This window comes from Lynx canadensis, chromosome C2, assembly GCF_007474595.2.
Source record: "Lynx canadensis isolate LIC74 chromosome C2, mLynCan4.pri.v2, whole genome shotgun sequence".
Taxonomy (NCBI): Eukaryota; Metazoa; Chordata; class Mammalia; order Carnivora; family Felidae; genus Lynx; species Lynx canadensis.
In genome coordinates, this window is record NC_044311.2 from 42,665,001 (window position 1) to 42,678,470 (window position 13,470).

The following is a 13,470-nucleotide window of genomic DNA, read 5'->3' on the forward strand; positions in this document are numbered from 1 at the left end:
ATCAGAGCAGCCTAGCAAGAAGATCCTGAGTATCAGGACTGAAAATAAAGAGGGATTGACAGCTATGAGCTATTTCATAAAAGAAATCAATGGGGGCCCCTCACTGACAGCAGTCAGAGAATTGCAGTGAAATCAAAGGAGGATATATCAAAGATGATTCGTTCTGTAATCATCAGCAAATGAGTCAAAAATAATTTTTAGAAAGAGTCCAATGGCTAGATTATATAGTTAACACAGGATATTAATAATTAGCAAAGGGTGCTCTATGGTTGGGGAGAATTCTGTGTACAAATTTGTTCTTTTGTCGTTATCCTGGCATAGTTTTGCAATATTATTGTAGCTCTCATTATTGTGCATTTATTTGCAATTGTGGGCCCATAATGAGGTGTGAACTACTCCCCTGGAGTAAATCAGGCACTTTTGGAAAGTTCGCATCACATCTTTGAAGCCATCAGGGTGCTATTAGGTAAGCTGCTACACCCCCTTGGCCCCACCCCATTTCCCCACACATGCTTTTCTCAGGATACTCTAGCCTCAAGGAAAACTCTTAATGAGGCTTGCCACTGTATTTCTCTTTCTTAGCTCCTTTCTATGAGAATACATTTTAGCCATAACATTTCCCTACCTCTGTTTTATCTGGAATAGTTTGGAGAATTGACTGATCAATATACCTCACAACAACGTTTCATTCTTAAAAATTGTTAAGACCCCCAAAGAACTTTTGTTTATATAGGTTTTATCTATCACTACTCACCAGATTAGAAATGGGAACTGTATGCCTGCAAGAAAATGAGAATGGAAAATTAAATAATATTGCCATTAAAACAGTATTTCTCGAAAATAGTTTTGACCTCTTAGGCTCCTTGAAGGGAGGTTGAAACCCTGAGGTCCCCAGACTGCACTGGAGAGCCACTAGTATATAATAAGTAGCCTTTATAGATCTAGCTATCTGTCATCTTTCTTACATGAGATAAAATCTTATACTCACAAAAGGACAGATTTTAGAGCTATTATTAATAACTCTCAATAAAAACTTTTTAGGTTTTGAAAAAAACTGACATCTTTCATTGACTTCTGAAGTTTTCCACAATTCTAGGTTTGTGATCTATGGATGACAGTTTTATTTTTAAGAATCATATCTAAGGCCCATTTTGTTTAGTTCAAAACATGAAATAATTTGGCATATTTACCAGCAAAAATTTATAATTTTTTTTTTTTTTTTTTGCTGAGAGCACCATACTTTATGCTCTATTTTCAGAATCAAGTTGTATATTATGGTAAACCAAAAATGCCAACTTACGACTTCTTCATAAATACAAAATAGCATTGTTAATGCCAAATGCAAAATTGAGAATTCAGGGGCTCCTTGGTGGCGCATTCATTTGAGCGTTTGACTTCAGCTCAGGACATGATCTCACGGTTCATGGGTTTGAGCCCTGAGTCGGGTCTGATCAGACCCTGGAGCCTGCTTGGGATTTTGTGTCTCCCACTCACTCTCCCCCTCCCCCGTTTGCACTTTGTCTCTATCTCTGTTTCTCTCTCTCTCTCTCAAAAATAAGTAAACATAACTTTTTTTTAAATTGAGAATTCAATCAATTCAATTGAATATTTTTTAGAGAAAGTTTGAGGGCAAGAAGGACTAATTCTTTTAAGTTATAATATCTAAAAATTTTGTGGTGTTTTTTAGTTTACAGTGCTCTCTTCACAATCATCATGTCTTTTAGTGTCTGCAACAATTCTGTGAGACTATGCGTTATTTTCTGTATCTTTGTTTTGCACAAGAAAAAAAAAAAGAAAAAGGTTTTGGGAGTGATTAATTTTCTATGGCTGCTGTAAGAAAATACCACAGACGTGGTCACTTAAAACAACACAGATGTATTATTTTACAGTTCTGCATTTTAGAAATCTATTGTCATTGGATTAAAATCAAGGTATCAGCACGGCTGCATTCTTTCCTGGAGGCTCTAGAGGAGAATCCATTTTCTTGCTTTTTCCAGCTTCTTGAGATTTTACACATTTTTTAATTTCATGGCTTCTTTCCTCCATTTTTAAAACCAGCAACATGGGGCCAGTCCTTCACATACTGCCATCTCTCTCGGTTTGTCTTCTGATTCCCTTTTCAACTTTTAAAGACCCTTATGATGACACTGCACCCATCTGAATAATCCAGGATAGTCTTCCCACTTTAAGGTCATTTAATTAGCAAACTTAATTCCACTTGCAACTTAGTTCTCCTTTGCCATGTGTCCTCATATTTTCATAAATTCCAAGGGTTAGGACATAGACATCTTTGGGGTAAGGGATCTTGTTCTGCCTATCACTTGGCCATTTACCAAGCTCACCAAGCTAGGAAGGGTGAGATTTGGACTCACATCTGGCCCGCTGACTTTCTTGTTCTTACAGGGCAAACTGTTCTTGCTCTTGAAAGTCTTACCATGAAGGACAGCGGAACTGCGGAAGAAGGATTGATGGTAGAGAGAATTGGAGTATGAAATCTGAAGCCATCGTGAGGAATTTGGGGCCTTTAAGAGGAGGTTGTATGTTGAAGGAAGAGTCGTTTTCTGAAGGAGACAAGAAATTAAACTTTCTTCATTTTTTCTCTATGCTTAAGAGTTTTGTCTTTACTGGTCTATACTCTTCATCTTCCTTTTATTTCCTTCAGTCATCATTACACGGAGATGACATATAGCCACAATGTTGTCATGGTTTTATTTTTAAAAATATTTTTATATTCTTATTTTTAAATACATTGTTATAATACCTCTTGTTAACTTATATTTTCTTATTTTTTTAATTAAAAAAAAGTCTAAAACCAATTCTGCTCTAATTCTGTAACCCAATGTCTGCGTTAGATAAGTAAAATTCTGTTTTCGGGTGTGAAAATGATTTTTATTTCTGTGAGTTGGCGAATTTTGATAGTAAAAAAGACCCAGCTATTACCTCCTTCTTTTATTTGATACAAATATATTACCTTGGAAATAAGGCACATTAAGCTAAATGATTGGGTCTGAATCTACCTCATCAATGAGTTATATGAGACACAGGGCAAATACATTTTGATAAAGGCAAGAAGACAAATGAAAAGACACAGGCCCTCAGACCATGAAAATAGTGATGATCCTGGGAGACAACATAAGTACTTTGACAGTGGACAATTTCAGAAAATTACATAATCTGTCTGTGGCATGGTTTCCTCATCCATAAAGTTGGGATTATGATACTGTCCTATTTTAAATGTTATGAAAATTAAATGAGTTAATTTAGATAAAGTGCTCAGAACCTTACTTAGAGTTTTACATATATTAAATTTTCTTTTTCTTTTTCTTTTTTCTTTTTTTTTTTTTTTTAGGGAGAGAGCGAGTGAGCAGGGGAGAGGGGCAGATGGTGAGAGGGAGAGAATCTCAATACGCCCCATGCTCAACACATAGCCTGAGACAGGGCTTGATCCCATGACCCTGGGACCATGACCTGAGCCAAAATGAAGAGTTGGAGGCTCGAGCAACTGAGTGAGTCAATTTACTTAAATTTGCCATTAAACTTACTTATTTTAACGTGTGCAACTATTATCATTATTTTTGCTATTTTTATTAGAGATACAGCCCTAGAAGAAAGTAAAAGGGTGAAAAGTAAAATGTTAAAAGAAAAACCACTCTTTGCCTAATTCACAATTTTCTCTATCATTGAGCCGGGTCAGACATTGAGACTCAAGATTTCTGTACTTTGTTAACATGAGACAAACCCCTTCTAAATTGTTTCTACTTTCTGTAGAGAAACATGCCTATAAATATATAGATCTCTAACCTAAATTTAAAAAGCTTTCTTTGGAACCTTGGGCCTCCTATAATCACTGTTTTCCTCCTTCTAACTTTTGAGGCCAAAAAGCTCCATCCAGGGGATGGCTCTTACTTGCTTTGTGTCCTTGCCATGTATTCTCTTCTCAGTCTCCTAAAATCTAGCTTTGAAGGCCACCACATCAATATCAGTTATTTCATCACCATCAAACCCTTCTCAAAACGGTGCTGCATTCAGAAATATTGGCAGAACGAAAGCAATCCACAAAGAGGTAGGTTAGACCCTCTCAAGTTACTCAACCCAACTGGATCCTCAATATCCTTTTCTCTAAAATGGAAATAATCAAAAATAAACATCACTCACTTTAGTACCTATCACATAGTCTCTGTCAGTGAGTGGCTTTTATTGTATAGGTCACTTGATTGAAATAAGGGAATTGCAAAAGGCATGAAAATTAGTACGCTCATTTTGTACACCAGATTTGGAAAATGGTCAAGAATTGTGTAGTTCGATTTTTTTAAATGTTTATTTATTTATTTTTGAGGGTGGGGAGGGGCAGAGAGAGAGAGAGAATCCCAAGCAGGCTCCTCATGGTCAGCAAAAAGCCTGATGTGGGGCTCGAACTCACACATTGTGAAATCATGACCTGAGATGAAATCAGGAGTCAGAAGCTTAACCAACTGAGCCAGCCAGGTGCCCCAAGAATTTTGTGGGTTTAAAGGGGCAGGTGAGGTTAAATGGAAATTGTATCTGCTATTGTCACTTGCTGACAGACGGAAATACAAAATAAACGATATCATTGATCACGACGTACATATCGCAGAAATTTTGTGAGTAATTTTGGAAATGATTATAGTATTAATTTTTGAAGTATCCATACTAAAACTGAAGTCCTAGCTCTAATAATGTCGCTCGAGTTCTCCTTAAGTTGCTGTGTTAACACTTGCTGAAAAGATGAAAAACTTTGGAAAGCTGTTTAGCTGTAATAAAAAATACACTTTGAAAAGGATCTAGAATTCCCATAATACTCTGTGCTCTTAATTTAAGAGAGGGTACTTGGGGTAGTTTTACAGAAAGTGTCAAGTAAAAGAAGGCACTTTTTGATTCGTATACGTCCTATAACTGGGAAAAAATAATCTTTTAAAACAGGAGGGAAAAGAATATGTGACATGAAATGGCTGCAAGATTTTACAAAAAGCCAGGCCAGGTGTCTCTAAGCCCCATTGGCTAGAAATTTATGCAAATCAAAAACACAACCTTTATGTTTATTCCCATGGGAAAGTCCATCTTAAATCATGTGTACATTGAATGATGTGAGGTCTTCAGAAACACATCCCTTTCACAATATTAGACCACCCTGCATCTTTAAGTTCAAGTCTGGATTCAGTCCACTGCGCTGGTGGAGTGTTTAGACAATTTGTTTCAATAAATACTCCTTGTAAAGCTTGCATTTATAAACGGACGACTTATTTTTAAAACTACCTCTGATACGTCTTTCTAAATGAACAAAGAAATGTATCCTGCAGTGAAGAATCACATTTCCCCCTCTGCGAGCTCAGGGATGGTCTTCGGCTCTGTTCTCCTTGTCGAGCTGCAGGAAATTCCCTTACCTGTCGTTCACACGTCTGGCCTGTGTTAGAGAAGCGGTTTTGGCAGAATCCAATGGCTTGTCTGATACTTCTCAGGTATATATACGTGACAGGTCAGGGCCTTGATGTCCAGCTCAGCTGTGACACTTGTGAGGCCAGGGACACTTCTTGTTTTCTAATAGAGGCTGCTAAGGGACTCCTTCTGCCCCCATCAGTTCTCATGCTCTTGACCCCTAGAGACCTCTACCGGAGGTAGCAAACTCTATTTAGTGCTTCCTAGAGACACTGGGGATTCGAAAACATGCCCATGACACTACTGTCCACTTGTCTGTGGTCCTTAGCATTGTGTGGCTGCTCTGGGAATCCTCTGTTCACGGTGCCCAGAGTTAGCAGGGGTGGGGGCTCTGGGGACAGCCGAACAGGCACCCTCTGAAGTCACAGAGCCCATCAGAACCTGTACATGGCTAATTCACTCTGTCAGTGTATTTACTGATGAGGTCACTGCTCTGCCTAACATACTTCTCGTCACTACGTTTGCAACAGTGACACAAAAACAACGAACAAAATAAAACAAGAAAAACCAGCCTGGACCATAATCTGCTCCTACTTTAAAAAAGAGCTACTACAACTCTTGAAAATTTGAAATGATGACTATTCCAAATGGAAGATATTTCTGCCAAATGCTACAGATAGAGTGTGTGAGAGAAAGGTTTTCTCAAATTGCACAGTCTGTATGCACAGTCTATATGTCCTTTTCTCAAGGCTGCCTATCTAACTGTTTAAATAAATGCTGGCTGGAGAGCTTATATGAATAAGAGCTTTATTATCTAAGCTGCTTATTTTACAAAGTCCATCTCTTCCATCAATCATATACCTTCTCCCCTGTTCTCCAACTCCTGCCACCAGGATTGTGAATCACATTTACAGACAGAAAACTGTAACAGTTGTGGCATGCTTATTTCTACATTTCGGTTTATCAGATTCATTTGAATCTACAAGTGAATGAAAACTATAGAAATGTGAAAAAACTTTTCTCTGTATGAATTTATACACACTCTTAGAATTATACGTGTCTTCCTTATAACAACAAAGAAGCTATTTTCCCCCATATAATGCACAGAATATATTAAGTTTACCGATTTATCTATTTTGAGAAAGAGACCGCCTGCACGAGTCAGCGTGAGGTGAGGTAGGGCAGAGAGAGAGGGGGAGAGAGAGAATTCCAAGCAGGCCCTGTTTAACCGATTGAGCCACCCAGGCGGCCCCACAGAATAGTTTTTAAAACTGAAAGATTGGGGCACCTGGGTGGCTCAGTCGGTTGAGCGTCTGACTTCGGCTCAGGTCATGATCTCGCAGTCCGTGAGTTTGAGCCCCGCGTCGGGCTCTGTGCTGACAGTTTGGAGCCTGGAGCCTGCTTCGGATTCTGTGTCTCCCTCTCTCTCTGACCCTCTCCCGTTCATGCTCTGTCTCTCTCTGTCTCAAAAATAAATAAACATTAAAAAAAATAAAAATAAATAAAAAAAACTGAAAGAGAACTTACTTTGTCCTACGAAACTTCTAAATAAGAACTGATTTATGACAACAACAGCTTAATGTCCTTCATATTATGAGTGATATTTAAATATGTAAAAAACCTTAAGGGCATGGGTGTCAGTTGAACAGAGGGGGTAGTGACCAGTTGGAATTGTCCCTTATAAATAACTGTGATACAAGCTCTGATACAGGAGGATACTGGCTGCTCCTTATTGTGATTTACATGGCTTCTCTTTTCCCAGATGACAAACACAGAAAAGAAAGAGAATGACAGATAGTTTTTGCTTTTCCATCTACTCCCTGTTGGACAAAATGGGTTAGCTGTAAATTGGGACCTGCAATGCAACTGGAAAGATTCTTAAAGAATATCAATTTTGGGGCGCCTGGGTGGCGCAGTCGGTTGAGCGTCCGACTTCAGCCAGGTCACGATCTCGCGGTCCGTGAGTTCGAGCCCCGCATCGGGCTCTGGGCTGATGGCTCAGAGCCTGGAGCCTGTTTCCGATTCTGTGTCTCCCTCTCTCTCTGCCCCTCCCCCGTTCATGCTCTGTCTCTCTCTGTCCCAAAAATTAAAAAAAAAAAAAAAAAAAAAAAAGAATATCAATTTTAAATTAAATCAGCCGAGAAATGTTTCTTCAACTTCTTCCAGTGTATGAGACATCATTTATAAGTTATTGTGCTGGTGAGAACACAGTGACATACAAGACCAAGCCTGAAAAGTGCAAAATTGCACCAAGGAAGTACTTTGTCCATAGAAATTCAGATTGTGACAGCCAGATATACTGGCTCAGTGTCCACCACCTGGATGAGTACCCCATTTTTTTCCCCCGAAGGAGCAAATAACCATGTTGATCATCTACAGTCTGTCAGGCACCGGCCAGGGGCATTTGACATACCTCACATTAACACTGCATCTTCTGTGAGTTTAGTTTCTAACATTACTTTGTAGAGCCAAATATCAAAATTATTCCTGGAAATCTCTTACAATAACATCACCATGGAGATGGAAACTCCATCTCTTAATAAATCCAGAACCAACGCTCTTTTTTTTTTTTTCCATCAGCTTTGGGACAGGATGTTCTTTCTTGCTTTAATTCATAGATTGAATAGTTAGCTTGCACCGAAACAGAAATGCTTATCTTTTTTTTTATTTTATTTTTTATTTTTTTTATTTTTTTTATTTTTTTTAAATTTTTTTTTTCAACGTTTATTTATTTTCGGGACAGAGAGAGACAGAGCATGAACAGGGGAGGGGCAGAGAGAGAGGGAGACACAGAATCGGAAACAGGCTCCAGGCTCTGAGCCATCAGCCCAGAGCCCGACGCGGGGCTCGAACTCCCGTACCGCGAGATCGTGACCTGGCTGAAGTCGGACGCTTAACCGACTGCGCCACCCAGGCGCCCCCAGAAATGCTTATCTTAAAGCACTATAAAAATAACTCAAGATGGTAAGATGCTTACACCACAAGAGATGGATAGGACCTGAGACCAACTGAAGGAAGTGTGGATTCACACCTCTCAGCTAACGCTCACTCACACTGTCTCATGAGTTCTTTGAATACATAAGTAGGTGGAATCTCCTACATTTTTTTGCAAGTGCCTTTTCTCTTTCTTTTCCGTCCCACTTTTGAGACCCAAGAGTGCAAATTTGAATTTGTATTACCGCTAAGTGAATGTGTATATCCTGTTACTCTACTGTATCCATAAGATGTGCAACAATCCTGAAAGGTAGGGTAATTATTCTCATTTAAAAGATAAAACATTGAGGGGAGCCTAGGTGGTTCAGTCAGTTAAGCATCTTCATTTTGACTCAGGTCATGATCTCATGGTTCTTATGATCAAGTCCCATGTTGGGTTCTTGGGAGGGGAGGCTGCTTGGGATTCTCTCTCTCCCTGTCTCTCTGCCCCTCCTTACTTGCTCATACAAGCACATGCACTCTCTCTCTCTCTCTCTCTCTCTCAAACTTAATAAAAAAAAGATAAAACACTGAGGCTAGGAGAGGTTAAATGACACACTGCAGATCTTGCAGCTGGAAGAGCTGAGTTTGAAGGAACATTGCTCCGAAGGCACTATGTTCTCACCAATGCGGTGCGCAGAAACTTTGGAGCTAGTGCTGTGCTACTGTGTTATTTACAGAAGCTCCAACAGGCCCCTTCTTCTTCAGACATCCTGACATCCTGTCCTTAAAGTCTATTTATGGACTAGACATAAGGCTCAGGAATCTATCTGACCTATGGAGTGATAAATTTTTCAACTAGATGCAGGGTCTTAAAAAAAAAGAAAGAATGAAAAGCTGAATCTCAGATAATTCAGGCCCACAATAATTATGAATTTGAAATAAAGCATTAATATAAAAACCATAGGTCTAAAGATTCTGTCTGCTATTGGTTCTCAGGGTTACCAGCTATTATGTTGAACCAAATGATATGCCATTTTTGCCATTTTTATGAATGAAAATGTTGATTATAAGCAATTTCATGTGGTTCAGTGTAAATTTATCAGCATGACTTTCATAGCAGAAAAAGGCCTTCAAGTGACGTAAAGTATTTTCTGGTCACTTTAGGAAACACAGTCTTCTGGTGACTATTGTATCAACCTGACTTGCTTGTGTTTTGTGTTGTTTTGTTTTGTTTTTGTTTTGTTTTCTCTCTCTCTTCAAAGCAATTATCAGAATCTGTACTTGTTTTGTCTTTTTTTCTTCTTCTTTATTTGCGTATCCTCTGTTTCCTTTTCCACAGTAGAGTTTACTCTCATCACCTAGAAAAGTGCCTGGAACATAGGAAGCACTCAATAAACATTTGTTGAATAAAATAAACTTGATGGGTTGAAACATCTGCCTAAAATGTTGAATTATTAGGTATATTTTCTATTTGGAGTGTTGCTATAAAATATACATTTCCAATTCCCCAATGTGCCTTTGAAAAAGATAAATTAATTCATTTTGTTAGTGATATTGCATTGCCTGTGGCCTGACTTGTCAGTGTGGCTACAATAGACTAATGATTGGGTAACAAGAGTTTATTTATCATAGAACCAATTTTTGCTACTGAACTGAAGTATAAATAATGGTATATCAGGATTTACATTATAAATACTGTTCTAGGGTTTGTTAGTTGGTCATAAAAATTCTCCCTAGGCTGAAACAGCTAGTGTATATACCACATATAATATATCAAAATAAGAGTGAAATGCTCCCTTTGTTAGGCAAAGAACAAACATTGCATACAAATTATTTTTGTACAGGGAGAGTGAAGCTATTGAAGAACCCCAGTTTCTTGATGACACTCAGGATCTTGGAAAAATGATTAAAATAGGAGATGAAGTGTATACCACACAGAAGAAATGGAGTGCTACTAGAATGTTCATTCAGAAGAGAAAATTAGATTTTTTTTGATAACATCAAGAGGCAAGAAGGTTTCATAACTGTGGCCAAAAACTGGGGGTACCAAAAAGAGTTGCCAAGAACTACATGTCAGGCTGCTGGTGGTATTCCATCGTGCCAGCACTCTTGACGTTGAAGTGCAATCTGACCTCCTACAAGCATAAGAGATTGAGTTTTACAAACCTCCTGTATAAGTCATTACTTTTGGGGAAAATACAATTTGGCTACAAAATTCTCTCTCACGTCCAAAAAACTTATTCTGTAAAGCACAGTATTTTGGTCAATTGAGAATATTCAAAAATCCTTCCTCTCCTACATCCTCAGACCATGGACGTGCCAAAATCAAGTGACTTCTCCAATGGGACTTCCCTGGCTAAATATGTCACCACTATAGGGCGCCTGGGGGGCTCAGTTGGCTAGGCATCCAACTTCGGCTCAGGTCATGATCTCGTGGTTCACAAGTTGGAGACCTGCCTCCAGCTCTGTGCTGACAGCTCAAAGTCTGGAGCCTGCTTCAGATTCTATATGTGTCCCTCTCTCTCTGCCCCTTCCCTGCTCACACTCGTTCTCTCTCTTTCTCAAAAATAAATAAACATACAAAAAGAAAGTTGTCACCATTACAGAACGACTTAAGGAGCAGCCTAAGGATGGAAGTCTACCCCGGAGCTTCTGGTTTTCTGGTAGCTAGGATAGGCAGATTTTGCAACAGCCAGCCACAGGAAATAATGGTGACTGCCTTGGAACCAATAAGCATTAAAAATCATTGTTCTGATGACATACTTAAAATTTTTTAAACATTAAGCATTGTTGTTCTAATGACCTACCTAAAATGTTTAAAATTTCCTCTGATGTGACAAGCTCTTCAGAGATGTTATACATATAATTTTATCTGCCTAGATTGTTCTTCCCTTGATCACGGCCTGCCTATCCTTTCAGGGTTCTGGTTGTATCTTATGTTCTCAGACAAATCTTCCCCACGAGCCCCTCAGCCCTTATCTTAACAGCCATAGCTACACACAGAGGCACACACACTCGGGCCTTCCTAGTACACATCCTCATAGCCCCTTCTACATTTCCCCCATAGCACCTTGATATGTGTGTGACCATTAGCTCTGTAAGGGCAGGCACATCTTTTCCGCTTAATGCTGCGTCCCCAGAATCTGGCAGGCTACCTGGCCCATAGTGGTTACTTAATAAATATTGCCGAATGCTTGACGCTTTGAAGTTGTTTTTCTTCGGTTCCTCTGTGTTTTCCTTTGAACTAGAGTTTATAATAGATACAGCCGGTGCATTCCTTTGTGGGACTGCCCTGTTTTGTTTCCAGCCTCAACTCCACACTCCTGCCAAACCAACCATTTGTCGTCTCTCGTCGATCGCTCCACAGCTGCCAACTGCAGCGGCTTCTCTGGGGTTGGCTCTCCGCTAACATTCACGGCTGAGGCAAGTTTCTTTGGCGCCCAAGTTTTAGTTCTAGTCAATGAACATTTATTGAGCATCTGAAATTTGCCAGACACTGTATGAGGGCCTTAGATTTAAAAATGAAGAAGATCGTGGGGCGCCTGGGTGGCTCTGTCGGTTAAGCGGGGGACTCTTGATCTCGGTTGGGGTCATGATCTCGAAGTTTCTGAGTTTGAGCCCCGCATGGGGCTCAGCACTGATGCTGCGGACCCTGCTTGGGATTCTGTCTCTCTTTTTCTCTGACCCTCCCCTGCTTGTGCTCGCTCTCCCTCAAAATAAATAAAATTAAAAAAAAATTGTAGAAAATCATTTTTACCTTTGAGGATCTTTGAGTCAAGGGTGAGGAGAGAAACACATTGATAGATCAATGCAGTGAAAGGTGCTAAATGTCACAGTTGGGGTCCTATAAGATTTAGCCTAAACGGAGGGAAAGGAGGTTTCCTCATTGCTGGGACTTGCTAACACTTACAGGTCCCTGGTACGTGTATATTCAGCGACTCTCTCACGAGAAGCAAGTGGTCTGTAGGTTGAATCATGAGAATATCAGATGCTGATAAAAATCCTTTTTTTTTAAATTAAAACATTTTAAAATTTATTTTCAGAGAGTCAGAGACAACATGAGTGAGGGAGGGCCAGAGAGAGACAGAGAGAGAGAGAGAGAGGGAGAGAGAGAGGGGGAGGGTGAAAGTCCCAAGCAGGTTCCCCACTGCCAGCACAGAGACCGATGTGGGACTTGAACTCACAAACTGTGAGAACATGATCTGAGCCGAAAAGAAGAGTCAGATGCTTAACTGACCGAGCCACCCAGGTGCCCCGCTGATACAAATTCTTAAATACCCACATAAAAATTTTGTCTGGGACAGGAACTTCATACATCTCACTCTTGGTGTGGGTTTCTTTTTAAATGCAGAGTTCCAAGCTCTAAACTCTAATCAGAGTTATTGCTTCAGGAGATTTGTGTCTAAAAAAAAATTTTTAATGTTTACTTATTTTGGGGAGAGAGAGAGAGAGAGAGAGAGAGAGCTGACAGCAGAGAACCTGATGTAGGGCTCGAACTCACAAACTGAGAGATCATGACCTGAGCCGAAACCAAGAGTCAGACGCTTAACCAACTGAACCATCTTCTCCCACCACCCCTCCCACACCCCCAGGAAATTTGTTTCTAATGAGTATTCAAGATATTTCTGATGCTGCAGGGCTACAGACCTAGCCCTTCCTTCACAAACGTCAACATCAGCCTTCTGGGTTGTGACAACTGTGTTTCACCTGGCAACCGTCTTCTCTTTTACCCTTTCCTCACTACCTTACAGAAAACTTATTTTCCCAGAAATCGTTCTCATTTTGAAGATATTCTCCCTTTAAACAACGGGAAGACATCATTATGTTTGGTGGGGAGGACAGCCTCCAAGCACAGATGTCCTTCCTCTATTGTTCCGGATAAAAGATGGAACTGCAAAGCCAACTCTAGGTGCCAGTGCACTGCATCCTGCTTCCTCACTTGTTAATGACCAATCTCTTTGAAACGCTCACACACAGTAGATTGGAGTTGTGAATGGAAATCCTAGGAAACAGTGATCACTGGTTTTGGGGCATTTATACCAGCATAAAGCAGCCCATTGTGGGAATCTGCCATTTCCATCAGGTATGTGTTAGCTCTAATTGAGAAGCCTTCTGCTATTACCCCAGTTGGATATGGTCCTTTATTCCTCAGGGCTTTAT

The 13,470-nt window shown here is 39.9% G+C and overlaps 1 pseudogene; it reads right to left on the minus strand.

The window, feature by feature from the left end:
• The window catches only part of LOC115522822, a 48,388-nt pseudogene that overhangs the window by 16,815 nt on the left and 18,103 nt on the right, over nt 1-13,470 (minus strand).